General features: G+C 39.8%; 1 pseudogene; it reads right to left on the minus strand.

The window, feature by feature from the left end:
* Positions 1–4,077: 4,077 nt before the first annotated feature.
* The window catches only part of LOC106559764, a 47,402-nt pseudogene continuing 31,357 nt past the window's right edge, over positions 4,078–20,122 (minus strand).

Genomic DNA, 20,122 nt, shown 5'->3' on the forward strand with positions numbered 1-20,122 from the left:
AAATGACTTCAAAATTGCACTATGCTAGGGCGCCTGGGTGGCTCAGGTGGTTAAGCATCCGACGCTTGATCTCAGCGCAGGTCTTGATCTCAGGGTTGTGAGATTGAGCCCTGTGTTGGGCACCACGCTAGGCATGGAGCTTACTTTAAAAAAAAAATTCACGGGATCCCTGAGTGGCGCAGCGGTTTGGCGCCTGCCTTTGGCCCAGGGCGCGATCCTGGAGACCCGGGATCGAATCCCACGTCGGGCTCCCGGTGCATGGAGCCTGCTTCTCCCTCTGCCTGTGTCTCTGCCTCTCTCAATCTCTCTCTCTCTCTGTGACTATCATAAATAAAAAAAAAAAAAAAAATTAAAAAAAAAAATTCACTACCCTACTCAGCACCTGGATCTTCTCTAGGTTGTGGTGGAGATTTTTTTTTTTTAAATACTGCAAGAGCTAAAAACAAAACAAAACAAAACAAAACTGCAAGAGCTGATTTTTACTCTTTATCATTTTCCTTTCTTAAAATTTTTTTCTCTTTTTTGTTCTCTATAGTTTAATAAACAATAGCAGTTCAATGCTGGTTTTATAACATTTTAAAGTTCAGAAGTAACAAAGTGGTACCTTGTTCACATTTCCACTTCAGGCCCCCAGAGAGGGAGAAGTTGATGGCTTTGTATCATCTGTTCTTTTGTCACTACCTGAAGATCTCCATCATTTTCTCCCACATGAAACCTTATCGTATCTCTCTGGGAGTCACCCTAGCTTGGTGGAATGACTCAAGCTCTGGAATCACACAAGCCACAGTTCAAATACTGGCCTACAAGTTTCTTACCTCTCTCAGCCTGATTCTTTACCTCTAAAATCAGAATGAAGACATCTTCCTTGGGGGCACCTGATTGGCTCAGTCCATAGAGCATGCAACTCTTGATCTCAAAGCCGTGAGTGCAAGCCCCACGTTGGGTGTGGAGCTGCTTAAAAAAAATTTTTTTTTTTAAATAAAGTAAAAAATAAAATCTTCCTTGCTGAGATTTGTATTAGAGATCATTTACATAAAGAACCTGGCACAAGCAATAAAACATAAACTATATGTTGGCTAATTGAATTTAAATTAAAAAAATTGAATTACCAAAGGAAAGCAAGAATTTTTCTTTTTCCTCCATTTTTAAAAAGATTTTATTTATTTATTCATGAGAGACACAGAGAGAGAGGCAGAGACACAGGCAGAGGGAGAAGCAGGCTCCTTTCGTGGAGCTCGATGTGGGACTCGATCCCAGGACCCTGGGATCTTGACCTGAGCCAGAGGCAAACCTTTAACCCTGAGCCACCAAGGTGCCCCCTTTTTCCTCCACATTAGAGCATAATAGCATGAAATTAGTATTCTGTGATTGCACATGGAATTAATTTGCACAGTTCACTTCCTGAACATATATGCTTTCTTTTTTTTTTTTTTTTTAAAGATTTTATTTATTTATTCATGAGAGACACAGAGAGGGAGGCAGAGACACAGGCAGAGGGGGAAGCAGGCTACATGCAGGGAGCCCCATGCGGGACTCAATCCTGGGACCCCGGGATCACGCCCTGAACTGAAGGCACTCAACCGCTGAGCCCCCCAGGTGCCCCAAAAGCACATTATTTTGATAGTCAGGAAGAACATTATAAAACAGAACAAAAAAATAAATGTAAGGGATTCCTTAACTGTAGAATTTAAAGAATCAAACAGCAGAGTGGAGTACCCCCAAGCTATCCGTAAGTCTTGCTCTCCCTTCACTGCTTCCCATTCGCATCTTTCCCTGAGAAGGTAACTGGTTCTTGATACTATCACATCTGAGGCAAGATGAGAAAGGCTAGAGTGCCCATGGAGTGAGCGCTGGCCTCTTCTAGGCCTAATGCCCCGGAGAGAACCAGCTCTTACCCTGTACACCCAGCTAAACAGGTTAGGTTCATGTCTTCGCTGTAAGCTGAATGTCTACGTCCCTCCAAAATCCAGATGTCAGAAAGTAACTTCCAATGTGATAGTCCTAGGAAGTGGGGCCTTTGGGAGGTGATTAGGTCACAAAAGTGGAGCCCTCTTGAGTGACACTTGTGTCCTTCGATAAAAGACCTCACTTAGCTCCCTTGCTCCTTTTGCCATGTGAGGGCACGGCAAGAAGATGGTCAGGAAGCAGGTTCCGTCAAGACACCAAATCTGCCTCTGAAATAAATCTAGAACTGAAATAAATCTCTGTTTGTGATGAGCTCCCAGGCTCCGGTGTTCCTTTATAGCTGCCCTGGGAAGTAAGACACTTTCCCTCACTGCTTCCTGGCACTTTCAGTTTCCCTGAGATCACTAGTGTCGGGCAACTGTACCGGGCCCTGGAGATACGCTGTGGCCTTCTTGGAGCTCTGGAGAGAGAAGCCGAAGACACAGTAGAACAATGTGCTGACCACCACTAAGAGGTAGACCCTGGGGTGCTGCGGGCGTCAGGAGACACCTTAGCCCAGCCCATCGCCACCAGCGAAGACTTCTTGGAAGCGTTGATCTGTAGTCCACGTTCACTCCGAACGCACACATCTCTAACCCCTGCAGTCCCACATCCTAGCTTAAGAATTCTTTTACTCGTCATCAGTCAGTTCCATCTCTCATTCTGCTGAGGGACTTCTGAACCCACCGCTGCTTCCCTGACGTAGCTCTCGACCTCCTCACCTTCAGCAGTCAAACGTGTATTTCCAGGAAACCTTGCATTCTTCTTTGCGTGTGCCACTCAGAGTTACATAATTGGCACCTTTCCATTTTTGCCTTTGCTACCAAGAGACTCAGAGTTAAAATGAGAGTCCAATTATTATTAGAGTTTTATACCAGATTCTCTGCTTCTAAATGATTTATGGTTTTTTTAATGGTTTTTGATAACAATGATGCCATTATTTCACGAGGAAGCCTGAGACCATTATATGTCAACTACCTCTACTTTTTTCCAAACGCATTAGTTTTCTGTCTTTGTAATCCTCCCTCCACCCCCCACCCCCACCCCCGTCTCAGGGGAATGCACTCAAATATATGGGCACTGTGAGTGAACTCTCATGGGGTTTCTTCACTGGTTTCCCTAGCCTCTGTAGTCACCTTGCTATGTGACTAATTCTTGTCTATAAAATACCATGTTTCTTAAATATTTTATTTATTTGAGAGAGAGAGAGAGAGAGAGCAGAAGCAGGGGGAGTAGCAGAAGGAGAGGGAGAAGCAGGCTCTCCACTGAGCAGGGAGCCCGATGTGGGGCTCCATTCCAGGGCCCTGGGATCATGACCTGAGCCCAGGGCAGCCATCTAGCCAGCTGGGCCACCCTGGTGCCCCTAATTCTTGTCTATAGATATACACAAAACTTCCCTCCAGGGGACAGAAAGAACTTCCCTTCTCTTCCCTATTGCTTAACTCCCTCTCCCCACCAGTTCCTATAGAAAAAAAAAAGTTTTTTAGTCATTTGTTCTAAATGAATTTGTTCAATTCATTTCAATATTCTTTTACTCCATGTAAGTTTGTGGTTCTCTGACTCCAGATTGGTTGTACCATCTTTACAATTTCCTAATAAAAAATACATAATAATAATCTTTGGCATGCCTTGACTTTATATCTATATTTTACCCCTTTTGAAAACTGTTAACATGTACATAAAATTTTGAAAAATGAAGTCTATCTTTTCTAGTTCCATTTTCTCACTTTTGAGTTACCCATTTAAATCTGTCTTCTGCATCCCATCCCACACCAAATGTATATATACGCTCATCAACTCTATGCTGAAACCATTCTGGAGAAGCTCAGGAGGGTGAACATTTTTCATTTCAGTCTTTGTGTGATTTGCTGCAAGTGATAGTGTTAAGTCCAAGTGATATTTACTGGTGGAAAAGACAAAGGTTCTATCTCATAGTGTCATTTGTATAACCAAAACTGATGATTCTGACCTTGGTTTCAGTATTTTACTTCTTTCCTTTCTTTTTCTTTCTTTCTTTCTTTCTCTTTCTTTCTTTCTTTCTTTCTTTCTTTCTTTCTTTCTTTCTTTCTTCTTCTTCTTTTTTTTCTTTCTTTCTTTCTTTCTTTCTTTCTTTCTTTCTTCTTTCTTTCTTCTTTCTCTTTCTTTCTTTCTTCGTTCTTTTGTTCTTTTTAATTTTGGATGAAAAAGCTGAGATAAAATACTGAAGATATCTACTGTCCCCCATTCTGTATTTATAAAAATTTCTCATCCTGGTGGGGAGAATTGCCCCAGCTATGCAGCTGAACAACCCTGAAGCTTTATACCTTTGAAAAATATGGTGGTCCTTTCCCATAATATCCTGCAAAACTTTTAAGCTTCATTAGGGTTAATGTCCTCTTTCAGATGGAGCACCCCAGAGCTGAGTCCTCAGATCTCTATCTATACTCACTCTTAGGTGTTTTCATCTAGTCTCAAGGCTTTTATATATAGTTCCTTCACTGAAAACTCCTAAATTTACTTCTCCAGCCCAGATTGTTCCCTTGAACTCCAGATTTGTATATCCAACTGTCTTCTCAGTGTCTCCTCTTGGGAATCTAAATGGCTCATCTCACTACTTAACATCTCCAAAATTAAGCTCCTGATCTTCCCCCACCACCTCCTAAACCTATTCCTCCCACAGATTTACCCATCCCAGCAAAAGGCAACGTCATCTTTCTGGTTACTCCGATGAACAACTAGCATCATGCTTCATCCCCGTCCCCACACCTACCTCTTTCTCTTACATTCAATCTATCGGCAAATACTTTTGGCTCTACTTTCAAAATGTGTCTAGACTCTCACCCTTTCTCAACACTACCACTGCTGCCATTCAGTTTCAAGTTTCCATTGTCTCTTGCGTGGATAATGGCCTCCTAACTGACCTCTTTAGTTTTGGGCTTGCCCTCTACCATCTGTTCTCAACACAGCAGACAGGGCAATTTTTATGAAACACAAGTCAGATCATGTCACCCCTCTGCTCAAAGCCCTGCAATGACTGTCCATCTGTTTCAGAGTTAAAGCCAGAGTCCTTAGAGTGGTCTCTTCTGATCCCTACCAGAACCTGGACCTTATCTCCCACTTCTACTTCCTTAGCATTCATGCCTCCTTACTTGTCCTTGAACATACGTAAGCACACTCTCATCTGCAGGTCTTTGTACTCTTGAGCTCTCTGACATCTTCAGGTCTGTCTCTCTCCCTTCATTTACATCTTTGTTCAAATATCACTTTCTCAGTGAAGCCTTCCTTCACTTCCTTATGCAAAATTATAACTGCCCACTAGCCCTACCTTCTAGCCCTCCCTGTTCTATCCTTTGCGTTTTATTTCTCTATAGCACTTGTCATCATCACCTGACATTCCTTGTATTTTACTTTGTTTATTGTCTGTCTCCCCAGGGAAGGCTATCTACAATGCAAAATTGACCAAGTGTTTTCCTTAATGAAAGGTATCCTAATGTCATGTTTATGACCCCTAGTTATAGATATGGAGTCATATCTAAATAGATATAAAGAGACTGCCTGGTTTGAGCCCTGGTTCTATCACTCAAATTCTCTATGCCTCGGCTTTTTTGTTTATAAAATGAGGATAATAAAAGTACTTTTCTCATAGCATTGTAGTAAGGACTAAATAGGACAATGCATATACTTAGCATAATGCCTGGTACATGGGAAATGTACAAATGATAATTTACTGCCTTGGTTTCAGGGCATAGGATATGGGCAGGTATTTGGTAGTCTTTCCTTCTTAATTACTTTTTTCTTTTCTCTTTATTCTTTTTAATTGTCTGGTATTAATTTGGTAATTATGGTGAATAAGTGAAGATTGGTCTGAATAGCTTCAACTACCATTTATACTTGGGCTCAGAGACACTGTAGAACACCCAAGCAAAAATATGGCTTCCTTTGCTCCTTGGGGCAAATAGCAGAACACAGCTAGCAGCAACTCCTGAGTTTTACACATTTATAATTCAGGCAGTGAGCAGCTGACTTGATGCTTTTGGTCTGCAGTCCATTAGCCCAACATGAGCCAGGTGTTCACCTCTAGTTCAATCACTATGGTGATGGCACGGAGTCATGAAGCCTGGGCGGCATGGAGTCTCTATGGAGCTGCTCCCACTGTCATAATATGGATGCAGTCGGCAGAGAGAATTTCTGAAATAAAGCAATGAGGAGAAAAGAGTGCCGCAGGCATCCATTGCATTGGTACAGTATCATTACAGAAACTGTTCAAGATTTCCTACAATGTTTACCAGATTTGAGTCAAAATGATAAGAGGTACCCATAACAAATCTGTAATATTTCAGCTTCTTCAAAGAGACTCCATATCCTGAGTATTCAATGAGGCTCTAACTTCTTGAATATTTTACATGGTAAATCCTGCCCTTTGAGAACAATGTTTCATTGATTTGGGGTTTTCTCAGTTGTTTCTTTGTCTTTGTTTTTGCTCCTTTCTTCGATATATGAGGAGAAAACTGCAGCTATACCAGGGACTGTATGGTTGGCAGCTGATGTTTCTGTATCTTTCTGCCGATTAATGAACTATCAGTATCTGAATTTTTGGTAAATGTAAATTAAATGCATGCACTTGGTGTCTTAGCCAGCCTGGCATGTAGGGCACAGTGTTAAAACCACAAACAAAAATGAAAGCAGTCAGACTGCTCTCACCTGCTAGGAAGCTTATAGATAATATAAAAATATAATTTATGTCATCTTGCTCAGCATGAGCTGATATATTCTTCTATGAAGAGTGTCAGACTGAGAGTTGTAGTCTTAGGATCTAGTAGCACTAGACACTAGATCTCTGTGACACTAGACAAGTCACAGCTGCTCTGGATTCAGTTTTCCCATTTGTAAAATAAATTGATTAGAATAAATGTCTACACATCCTCTCAACTTCTGAAATCTCATTTTGCTAATTGTGAGTCTCAGAGCAGGTAGGTAAACAGTTATTTATAGGACTAACACCTACTATAAAGGCAGGGAGGCAAAAATAGCAAAGAACCTTGAACTCCTCAAAATACAAGCAGACAAACTATTAACAAGCAAACATCAGTTTATCAGTTTAAGTCACTGAGGTCAAGGAAAGCAGTGCCTTAACAAAATCAAAAGGGAAGAGTCAGAGGATTGTGTAGGATTTGGGAAGTCTGGACTCAACGGGGTTTATGGCAGATATGTCAGAGTGAGGGTCAGATTGGGATTGAGCAAGTTTGTGAAATAATAGTTGAGGGTTGGTGGATATAATGAGGTGAGAGTTTTGAAGTGAGTCTTGATAAATAAACCCTGGTTTGGTAAGGGAGGCTGTTGTCTGAGATAAACTCATTTGCAAGGGATTTCCTAAAGCAAACAGTCAAGCTATTTATTGGCTTATGGTTTTATCTTTGGGCAAAGTTAACTGGAACAAACAGCTGAGTTGTGTTGACACAGGTGGTCTCAGTCTTTAAGCCTCCCCGCTCTATCATATTGATGCAGGTGGCCACAGTTCTTAACTTAAGTCGATACAGAACAAAATCGCCTGCAGCAAAAAGTGTTTGATGAAAGCTCTACTCCTGGCCTTTCTTGAATTCCAAACTCATATATTTGACTTCTCACTTGACATTTCTTTTTGGATGCATTATATATTTATCAAATTCCAAGTAGAGCAAATAAATTCTAAAGAGACCTCTCCTCCATATTCTACAGTTCAGCAAATGGCAACTCCCAGACTTAAAAGTATTTATTTACTTATGCAAATACTAAATGTTAAAATAACTTTCTGGGTTTTGCAAATATATTTGAAATCCTATTTCTTCACTTCAGAATAGCAAAATTGAATTGTAGTGATTAAAATAAAAATACTAATTTTTACATGTACTCTATTCAAGCAACTTAGAGTTGGATTTCAGTTGATGAAGGGAGAGGGCTTCCCAGGCAGCACCTGGGAAGGTACCCCTGGCTACAGCATGATGCCACTGAGCTACACAGGTCAGGAAAGCATAGTGCCATCTTGAAGGAAATGAATGCCTACTGAAGGTCTGCGAAACATGCATAAAATGAGTCTGAAAGAGTTGGAGAATTTAGGAAGCTTATCCACTTCATACAACCACAGAACTAGGCCAGAAACTCCTTAACAAATATTAATTGAACATTTACTATCTTCCGGGCACTGAGCTGGCAATGAGAATGTAGAGATTTAAAAAATCCCACAAACCTGTGGTTTCTGCCCTTCTGGTTTTTTCTGTGAAGTGATTACACATATGGAGACCTAAACAGGGTCTAAATCATCCAAGGCCTCATGTGCCAACCTTGAAAGATTTACACAGTAAAGTGACACATTTAGTTTCTAATTTTACAAAGAATAAGTGGTCTGTTAGAATGTTAGAGGATGACTGTGGGTTAGGAGGTAGCTGGTAGAGGTCAGAGGCAAAGAATCTGAGAAACCACATGGGAGGCTGCTGTAGTAAAGCCAAGCAAAGAAATGATGGTGGCCCGAAGTCAGAGAACTAACTGCACCTGAGATGGACATACACAGATGGGAATGCTAAGGACACGGAATTAGCAAAGCCCAATGAATGGTTTGATGACAGGAGCTCAGAATTAGGGAAAAGGAGAAGTCAAGGATGAAAACTGTTGGCAGAGAGAAGGTAAAAAGATCATTGAAAGGATTCTGGTTTTTTGTTTGTTTTTTTGAAGTTTTACACCCCACAGGTTTCTGAGGTAACTTGCTTTCCAAACAAGCAATTAAAAGAACTCCCTACTGTATTAATTTATTCCACAAAATTTACTATTATACATTGTGTTTGTGATTAGAAACCAGCAACTGGTAAGCAAGGAGCTTTCCTGAATTACAAATGTTCTTATCATCCTGATTAAGATTTTGAAGTAAAAGAATGAATATATTTAACAAAAAGCCTGGTAAAGATACCTGTGCTTTCTGTGTGTGTACTAAGTAAACTCTCTGTGTGGTTGGCAAATGCATAGTTTCTCAAATTTTAAAAGAATTCTCTGAATGTAAAGTCATGGGTAGTAGCGATGAGACCACCCACATGGGTTTTATATAGACGAACTCTAAATTATCTATATTAGAAATGTTCTAACCACAATCTTTTCTAATTATCATGTTCTCAAAAAGTACCCCTCAATTAGTCAAATAGTTACATTCAGTCAATTCTTTTCATACATCAGCATAAAGCAGTTTTAATCGTCTCTAAAATTAAAAAAGTAAAAAGAATTGTACTTTTCTTTATAAAATAAGCAAATGAAGCAAGCTTTTTATTTAATCCACAGGTATAGAAAACTGATTATTTCTATTTTGTATAATATATAATATTTTCCAAAGGACTTCCTCTACCAAAGCATAATTCATAAGAAACCTGTGGTTGCATTTATTTACATTTTTAGCAGAATTTCTACAGTTTATGAATTATTCCTTTCTTCTTTAAGATTTTCTATTTATGGGCAGCCCGGGTGGCTCAACAGTTTAGTGCCGCCTTCAGCCCAGGGTGTGATCCTGGAGACCCTGGATCGAGTCCCACATCGGGCTCCCTGCATGGAGCCTGCTTCTCCCTCTGCCTGTGTCTCTGCCTCTCTCTCTCTCTCTCTCTCTCTCTCTCTCTCTCTCTCTCTCCTCTCTGTGTATTTAAATAAATAATAAAAAAATCTTAAAAAAAAAAAAGATTTTCTATTTATTTCCTTGAGAGAGAGAGAGAGAGGGAGAGAGCGTGTGCATGCGCCCAAGCACGGGGCGGGGGGGGGGGGGAGTGCATCAGAGAGAGAAGCAAAGAAAGGTCCCCACTAGCAGGGGGCCTGGTAGTGGCTTGATCCCAGGAGATCATGGTCCTGACCTGAACCGAAGTCACATACTTAACTGGCTGAGCCACCCAGGCACCCCAGTTTATGAATTATTTCAATTGGCATTCTATAATGCAAGAACTTTCTAAGTCTTTGCTCATTAAAAAGATTTTCTACACAAATGGACATTGACATAAGTGTTCTCTGTGTAAATTGTGCAGGCAGCAAATTGGGCAATGGTGAGGTGAAGCACATACGCTTGGACATAGTTTCAGTTCATTATAAATATGTAAAATCTGTAAGAGACGAATGCATTGATAGATACACAAAATCATCTTAAAAGATGACTCATTGCCCGAAGAAGCCCTGATTAGGATCTAATTGATTGCATTAATATTTTCAAAGATAGGAGTTACTAAACATACAAAATATGACAGTAAAGGCAAGCCAAGTCCCCAGTAATTGTCTCAGTCCGTGAGAATGGGCGCCTACACATGGGACCTAATCTGTGGACAGATTTGGGCAGCTTCAGTATTTCCTATGGAAAGGACTTCTAGAAGGCAATCCTTCCATCATGAGAAGTAGAGACCTGTCTTGAAAACTACATTTGCAAATAAGCACATTGTTTTCACTGCAATTTAAGTTGCTTTAGGAATGCTGAAGGATATTGGGGAGGCTCAAGGGCTCTCAAGCCATCCCTTGGTGCTCTGTGAGAGAGCTGAAAGTCTCAGGATGTCTTGGGGGCACAGCAACTCAGAGGAATGTGCCTTCAAATCCAATACCTATTATGCCAATTACTGGTATGATACTTTCATAAAATTATTCAATCTTTCTGAATCTTGGTTTGCTTAGTATCATATCATCTTGATCTTGGTTTGGATATTTGAATCAAGACTGAATGTATTAAATGCCAATTATTATTACAACAGTTTAATGCATTAAATACTTGTCATTTTATCACTCAAAAAATGTTCTGTACCACTGTACTTGTTTCCTGTTGCTGCTAAAACAAATTAGCACAAACGCACTGACTTAAAACAGCCTAAGTTTATTATCTTACAGTTATGGTGATGAGAAGTAGAAATGGGTCTCACTGGGCTAACATCAAGGTGTTAACAGGGCTGCACACCCTCTGAAGCTCTAGAGCAAAATCATTTCCTTGTTTTTTGTTTTTTTTTTTTCCCAAGGTTCTAAACACTATCCTTGGTTTGGGACCTCCAGACAGACAGCAGTCCTGTCATTTGGCCCTCTGCTTCTGTCATTACATCTCCTTCTCCGATTCTGACCTCTGCCTCTCTCTTATAAGGATGACAGTGGGCCTACTGAATAGTTGCAGATAATCTTATAATCCTCTCACTTAATATCTTTAAATTAATCACATCTGCAAAGCCCCTTTTGCCACGTAAGGTAATACATTCACCAGTGTACTAGCCAGGGTGCTCCAGAGAAATAGAATCTATATATATCCCTATCGATCTCTCGGTCTATCTATAGTTTATTGTAAGGAATTGGCTTATATGATTATGAAGGCTGTCATGTCCAAAATTTACAGTGTGGGCCAGCAGCTTAAGACCCAGGCAAGTGGATGGCGCAGATTAAGTCTGAAGGCAGTCTGCTGGAGAATTCCCTATTGCTCAGGGAGGCTACTCTTTTTCTATTCAGGCGTTCGACTGGTGGAATGAGGCCCATCCACATTCTGGAGGGCAATCTGTGTTCACCCATTTAAATGTTCACCTCATCCCGAAACACCCTCCAAGCCTGTAGAGGCCACTTTTTAGGCAAACAGGCTTGAGCAATGAAATACAGACAGGCCCATCAGGTGACCCACCTCAAAATGTGCAGAGGCCCTGACTGGTCAATGGGCTACTTAAAACCAGGCACAGTTCCCACAAAAGGGAGAATTCCTACGTGCCTATACCTCCCTACCTGCCCCCTTTAAATACAGCCCCACCCACTACCTTGTTGTAGACAGCATCTCCTGGCTGCTGACCCGCCCGCAGCTCCCTTGCTGTGTATTCAGTAAACTATCTCCTTTATTCTACTCTCATGAGTTCTTTCATCTCCCATGCCACCAGCGTCCACCCAATCGTTGCTCCACACTGGGGGACTCCCATCCGATTGAGAGACACCTCATTTAGGTTCCACATAGTTGACATATAAAACCATCACAAGAGTTTCAGGGATTAAAATTTAGAATCTTTTGAGAGAGGGGTGATTTTCCTGCCTCCCGCAAATTATCCACCTATCTATCCATATACTGAGCTCTGTGCTAACCACTAAATCCTTAAAAACAGATTAGCCTAGTTTCTGCTTTTAAGGAACTCACATTTAGTGGAGAGGACACATAAATTGATAAGTACAATACAACAGAGTAGGTGTAATGATACAGTTATGCACAGTGTGCCATGGTGATACAGAGGAGAGGCAAGTAATTCAGCTTGGGAGTGGGAAGTACAGGTGGAGAAGGTGGGGGTAACAAAGAAAGCTTTCTAAAAGGGGATAATGCTTAAGCTGAATTTTAAAGGATATGTGGGAGTTTAAAAAGGGAAAAGGCATTGCAGGCAAAGGAATCAACCTGAGCATAGAGAAATAACTACTCCTCTATGTCTGATTCTAGTAGCTTTTTCATTGTATTTTAACTTCATTTGAAGCTTTTTGTGTTTTATAAAGAAATACCATGTTGGCCAGAGAACCCAAGGGCCCAGTTCTCTTGGCAATAATACTTTTCAGTATAAGTGAATAAATGAATAAATAAATGCAGGTGTATATGCCAGTCTTTGTGGTATAGTTAGAGCTATTGGTTACTGACCAAATAACAATCTTGCTCTTATCCAGAAATCCAATTTTGTCCAGAGATTTGGTACTAGAATACTCAGGGAAGGTGGGTCCCTCCTTAGCCCCAGGGGACAAATTGTGAGTTTCTCTAATTCAATAGGAGAAATTCTTTTTTTTCTTTTTTTTTTTTTTAAGATTTTATTTGAGAGAAAGCATATGAGCAGGGGGAGGAGCAGAGAGAGGGAGACATGCTGACTCCCCGTCAAGACCTGAGCCAAAGGCAGACGCTTAGCAGACAGAGTCACACAGGCGTCCCCTAGCCACACTTTAAATACTTCGTTGTCAAGGGCCATTTCTATCACTGCAGAAAGTTCTATCAGACGGTGCTATGTGAGATCTGACAGGAGGGGGAAATTCAGTACTTCACAAATCAGGACACAACAGCAGCTCAGCTGAAAGGTCTCACATTTATTACTGAACCAACCTACTGGTATAGAGGCATAGTAACAGAGAAAATCATTCCCTTGATAAGACATGTCCATTGGCCAGGTAGGAAGGATGTTTCCATATTGATAAGATAGGAACATGTGATCTCCATGTGGCTTAAATATGTGTGCCAATTATGTTTGCTATTTCATGATGTGTGATGCTTCCTCACAGACCCAGCTTGGTTCTTCTCCAGTGTCTCCTCTTGGAGTTGTACCTGATTTTATTACCAGTTTTCATCCGAATCCACTGGGGAATAAGACGATTCTGCTTTTGTTTCTTGGCCAGGAATCACTTGATTCTGAAAGTCTTGTGAGAAGACATGGCGATCACAGTCAACCACACGCAACCAGGATGGCGGCGGAAAGGAGAGATCAATAGGAGAAATTCAATGGAAATATCTATTCCTTTTTGTTCTGATTCCTTTAGGAAAGGCAGGTGACATTGTTGTGGCCATTGAAACAAAAGAGAAAAGAGAAGTTGGCTGGGGAGCTTCTAGAAAATATTTTTCTTTTTGATGAAAACATACATATGAGGAGAGGCTCTTGGCTCTCCTTTCTTGTTTGTTTTTTGACTTTGTCATTTGTAAATGTGACGTTTGGAGCCGAGGCAGCTATTCTGTTACCATGAGGAAAACATTACTACACGCCAAGCATGAAACCAGGAAGATGGAAAGAACCTGGAGTTTTAGAGATATCCTTGAACAGCTAGACCAAAGGAGCAGGGTGGAAGCCAGGGAAGACTTCATATTGAGTGCACCAGACATCTGCAAAATAATCAAGCATTATCTAGATTGACTTCCTCCACATTATTTATAAAAGAGTATTTTTAAAAAATCTTATCATAGTCTAGGATGCTAGACTCCAGGAGGATATAGGAGAAGAAAGAAAATTCCATCCTAGAAAAGATATATTTATTTTAAACATGTTCTAAACTCTTTCTACAAACAATGAAGCTTTGGACTTAGAATTCAGGAAAAATCATCCCACCTTACACTATCCACTTTTCTCTCCTCTTTTTGGAATTTTCTTGTTCTAATTAAGTTTTAGACACTAAGAAAACTTTTTTACTTGCAGTATTTTTTTTAAAGATTTTATTTATTCATTTATTTGAGAGGAGAGAGAGTATGAGTGGCTTGTGGGGGCAGAGGAAGAGGGAGAAGCAGCCTCCCCACTGTGCAGGGAGCCAGATGCAGGGCTCCATGAGGGGCTTGATCCCAAGATCCTGAGATCATGACCCCAGCTGAGAGCAGACACACTCAACCAACTGAGCAACCCAGGCACCCCTACTTGCAGTATTTCTGCACTTACCATTTTATTAGTTTCAACTATGCACAAAATTCTTTTTAGAGACATGCAGAAATGTTTAAATTTAGAAATAATATGGTTTAGTTTTTTCTTTACAAGTTACAATTTTTAAAGTAATCTCTACATCCAGTGTGGGGCTTGAACCCACAACCCCAAGATCCAGAGTCACTTGCTCCACCAACTGAGCCTGTCAGATGCCCCTTTCCTTTACATTTTAATTCATGTTTCTACATGTGTAATTATATCTTTCCACAAGTCTCTAAAAAATGTGAAATTTACATATACACATCTTTAAAATTATGGATTTCACTGTTTTGATATCACATTAACAAATAGTTAATGAATAAATAACTAGAGAATATACCTACAATGAGGATTCCATTCAGTATTTTGGATTTTTTAAAACTATTTTTTATTATTATTAAAGTATAGTAAATGTTCTGAGTCACTATTGTGCATTCTTGCATTATATATTGATTTATAGCACATTTAAGTAGCAATTATTCTCACTGCTGCAAAGTGCTTGTGCTCTGCTCACTCAACATGCAAACATTTTAAATTACAGTACATTAAGATGTCAATGACAGAAGGGAACATTCTAAAAATAAAGTGATTTTTAAGCATTTTATAAAATGACTAACTCCTCTTTTACCAATGAGGATATATTCTACATTCCTTCAAATGCTTCTTAAAAACTTAAAACTTAAAAACTTTTATGAAACAAAGAGACAAACTTCTGATTATTCTATATTGGTGAAATACTGTCTATACTGATTATTCTATATCAGGAAATACTGTCTTCCTGATTCTTTAGCGTTTTCTACCATAGAATTAGACTTGTGTTTCAGGCAAGAATGAATCTTGCTATGTACAAAGATAAATTAATATGATCTTCTTGATGACTTTTTCATTTCCATTTTTGCCTAAAGCACTACATTGATCGGATACTTTTTTTTTAAGGATTTTATTTTCTTTATTTGAGAAAGAAAGTGAGGGGAGGGGCAGAGAGGGTGAGGGAGAAAGGCAGCAGACTCCCCTCTGAGTTCGGAGCCTGACACTCATGATCCTGAGATCTCAACCCTGAGATCACAACCTGAGCAGAAACCAAAGGTTGGCTGCTTAACCAACTGTGCCACCCAGGTGCCCCTGATCAGATGATATATTTAGCCAAGACTTACAGTGATTGTCAATTCTCATTCATGGAATGAAGGAAATGGTCAGAAAGTTCCCCGACTGTGTGTCAATAAAATGAATTTGCCACTTCTTTGCCCCCAACATAGCCTGAAGTGTGTGAGCCAGGAATTTCAATACCATTTTGAGGCTTTGAAGTTTAATATATTTGATAAAACACCTCCTGTTTCTGGATGGGTAATGAAAATATTGTTTTAAGGTAAGTCTGATCCTTGGTGAGCCCAACATTTTGGGTTGCCTTACTCAGAGAAGAGCTTTTTAATTTATTCTTTCAACAAGTATTTATTGAGTGCCTACAATGGGATGGATGCTAGAGGTATATCAATGACCACGACAAAACTGGTTCTCTTTGCTCTGTTTCAACCTAGAGGGAAAGGGATATGGTGAGACAGGATGTAAGAGAAGGAAAACAGCTCACATTAACTGGGCATCTCTCTGTGCTACTTACTGTCCAGGTGTGATCACATTTAAACCTCACAGCAACCCCATGAAGAAGGTATTTTTGTCATTATCCACATTTCACTGATGAAGAACTGAGACTTAGAGGAATATCTAACTTGCTCAAGACTGAAGGGCTCATGAACAGCAGAGCAAGGAATTTAACTCCAGTTTTGCCTGAATTAAAACTCTATCCATTTAAGTACTATGCCCAAATGCCTCTGTTATCTCATGGTGATAATTACCACTGAAAGAAAAAAGATTGTTTTCCTTATTTGAAAATAAAATTTTCCATCATATTGAGTTAAAGCACTTTCTCTATGGGTTTGGCAATCCAATTAGACATCCTTGGGCCTGAGTCCTATCCTTTCTTACTGGTAGAAAGTGGGCTGTCATCTTAAAATAAGCAAACCAGAGTGGCCTCTGTGTGTCTGTGTCTGTATACACCATTTTTTCCATATATATGGGAAATTAGTCCACAACATATGGAGAATTTCAGCAAAGAGATAAAAAGTTTAAAAATTTCAGCAAAGAGATAAAAAGTTTTAAAAAAATGAAATGCTAAAAATGAAGATATGATATTAACTACAAAGAATTCATTTCATGGGCTTAAAAGCAGTCTGGACATAGTAAATAATCACTGAACTGGAAGACATTTGGGCCAACAGACATTACCCAAACTAAACCACAAAGAGAAGAGAGAGATAAAAACAGATTACAACATCTAAGACCTTTGGAACAATACTACTGATCTAAAACATGTAATTGGAGCCCAAGAAAGAGAGATGAAAGAGTCGGGAGTTTCCAGTAATTTTCCAAAATATTTTTAAAGACATTAACTCAACAGAACCAAGAAGCTCAGCAAATGACAAGAAAGATAAATACAAGGAAAACACACATATCTATATTATAGTCAAACCACAACATCTTTAAATTACCAAAAGTAAAGTCAACCTATACTATACTCTAATGGTTCTTTAAAAAGAAATACAAAATAAAGACATTTTCAGATAGATATAAGATGAGAGAGAATTTGCTGACAGCTGACCTAAACCATAAGAAATACCAAAAGAAATTCTTTGGTCTAAAGGAAAAATGATACTCGATAAAAGCTGGGTCAGCAGGAAGAAATAAAAAGCACCAAAAGGCTTAATATATCTTTTTAATATTCCTTATTTCATATAATATTATATGTTACATATATCTTATATGTGCTTACGTAGATAATAGATAACAGAGACAGAGACAGAGATAAAGACAGATTCCTGTAACCTGCAAAAACTGGCAGGAAAAAAAAGGGTCCCGCTTAGAGGGACAAGGAAAAACACCAAAATTTATGGAACACCACCTAGAGTGGTATGGAGTCTTCATGCATGCAATGTAGGCATCGGCAAGGGCGCCCGCACCCTGCAATCCCAAGTTCCAGATATGATTGGCCCAAACCTTCCATCTCCATTCCCTGAATTCTTTCTATTCTCTGCATGTTTGTGTCTATTCTTTTATCTCTCTGTGACTTTAATGCAAGCCAGGGCACATAGTACCTGCTCTGTTCCCCTCTTCCAACCCAAAGTGGTTTTGAAATATAAGATTGTATCAGGTAGCAGAAATTTTACTGAAGATAGAAACCTGCCATCCCACTTTGAACAACTGAACCTTTAGAACATTCTGTTGTAAATGTCTCACCGGTCTCTTCTTCTATGTACTAGGCCTCCATCCACCATCACATAAGCTTCTTTTTGCCTACCTTTCTGATCCTTTTCTCTCTCAAGAACTAAAGAAGAATTTTCTCATGTTCTCATACAGAGAAGCTTAGCCATCCCTCTCATTCATTGCTTTGGCTCCCGTCAACATTCTTCCCTTCTTCGCAGAGGGACTTCACTGCATAGCTCCAGGGGCCTCACGGAGTCCACATCTATCTATATTATAGTCAAACCACAACATCATAGTCAGTCCACATAAATGGGGCTCCCGGGGCTCGTGTCATGCGCAGATTGAACAGCAGTGTGTGGCAGCCCTACCTCTGTTCTGTTAAGATATTTTGCTAATCAAAGACTGTTCCACTCTTAGCTATTATGCTAATAATCACCTATATTACATAAAAGACCTACAGAAACTTTTAGGAGATTGGAAAAAAAGATTGAATAAGTGGAAAAGCTATGCTATATACTTGAACAGGAAATCTAATGTAAAAATGTCTACTCTTTCCAAATTACTCCTAGGTGTCATCAATTCTAATAAAGATACCAACAGATTTTTCTTTTCTTTTTTGGTACATGACAATTCTATAAAACATTTGAATAATTGCACAGAAGAGAATAGCAAAAATAAATCTTTTGGAAAAAAATAATGAGAATAAATATTAGACCTTATAATGATCATTAACACATGTAACCATCAGCTAATTAGCTAGTTTCCCATCAAGCTAGCTATCTTTGATCTATCTTTGGTGAACATTTGAAGCATCTTTCTTTTAATGACATCTTTCTCTTCTTCAGGAGAAGGGCATTACCCCCACTATGCATCCCGTATGGGTTTTGTGAGGTTGCCAATTATAAGACCCTACCCCCTGGTCAAAAAGTGGACATGTACCATAGGCAGGATCAGAGAAGACTTCTCTTCTTGACCATAATGCTTGGCCCAGGGACAGGTAAATGACTCAAGTCACTCAGAGTTTTCCTTGGAAAAATCCAAAATGAAGCTGAGAAAATATATCCTCTTCTGAGAAAGATAACTGGGATGATATAAGCCCAAGGCTGCTGGCAGATATGTTTTCTGCAGTGCAAAAGGCCCATCTGTTACAGGAGAGAGTGAAGCCAAGCAGAAGGAAGTAAACATGAGAGATGGAATGAGTAGAAGGGAAAGTCCTGGAGGTATTAAGTCCCAGACTGAATCTCTGAAAATCCAGAATGCATCTGGTTCTGTAAGGTCTTCTCCATTCTCAATTTCTGTTTCTCTAGTTTATTTCTGATCATATAGCCAGAGATTTAGTGATAGAGCTACAGCAACAGGAAATATTTCACCTCACTCTGCCCATCTGTCTCTTGGTTACCACCCAAAGGAGGAAGAGAAGAGGCACACCCTGATTGGTCAGGATCCCAGACATGTTTTAAAGTTATGATTTGCTATGGGAGGATTTCACTCTAAGTTAATGGTAGTGGTTATGGTGATAATGGTAATGGTGGTGATAAGAATATTCAGAATTGTCAGGCACCTGGCTGGCCCAGTCAGTAGAACACGTAACTCTTGGTCTCAAGGTTGTGAGTTTGAGCCCAATGCTGGATGTAGAGATTACTTAAAAAAAAAAAAAAAAAAAAAAAAAAAAGAATATTTGTCAACATTTTTTTTTTGAAAAAAAAAAGAATATTCCTATTTGCAATAATAGCAGCAGCAGTAGCTCTGCTCCTGGATGTGCCAGGAGGTTCCTGGATGCCCCGAAGTTTCTCTAGATGTTATTTGCCTCTGGGGCTAAAGTGTGAATCAGTTGCTCAGAAAAGTAGATTGTAGAGAAGCCATAATTGGTTTGGAATAATAGCATCTGAACAGACAAATGGCATGAATTATTTTATGCAAACTCTGTGGGAGTTTTACCATGGGTGCAGCTCTACAAAATTCTCCTTTACTAGAAACACTGGAGTTCCCCTTCTTTGGGGGAAATCTGAGCATGCTCAGCCTTACTTTCAGCTATATGACTTCGACCGTGCATTTCTCTTGGTTCTCCTAGGTTGTGCAAGCATAAGGCTCCCTACACATGGAGACAGCAGAGGATTATCATTCTAACTCTTCCTGGCATGCTTTTCTGCCATCGCCCCGCCCCCCCCCCCCCCCGCCCCCCCCGTCACTTCACTTGTATATTTTTATCCCCTCTCATTTTTAAAAAAAATTTTATAATTTTTTAAAATTTTTATTTATTTATGATAGTCACAGAGAGAGAGAGAGAGAGAGAGAGGCAGACACACAGGCAGAGGGAGAAGCAGGCTCCATGCACCGGGAGCCCGATGTGGGATTCGATCCCGGGTCTCCAGGATCACGCCCTGGGCCAAAGGCAGGCGCTAAACTGCTGCGCCACCCAGGGATCCTTTATCCCCTCTCATTTAGGGAGTTTGTAAAACTCTGTTGAGTGTTTCATCTGTCTCGAACATTCGTTCATTGATCCACCCATTTATTCCAATCTATATTTAACGAGTGCCTACTATGTGCCA

Source organism: Canis lupus, chromosome 15 (genome assembly GCF_011100685.1).
Source record: "Canis lupus familiaris isolate Mischka breed German Shepherd chromosome 15, alternate assembly UU_Cfam_GSD_1.0, whole genome shotgun sequence".
Taxonomy (NCBI): Eukaryota; Metazoa; Chordata; class Mammalia; order Carnivora; family Canidae; genus Canis; species Canis lupus.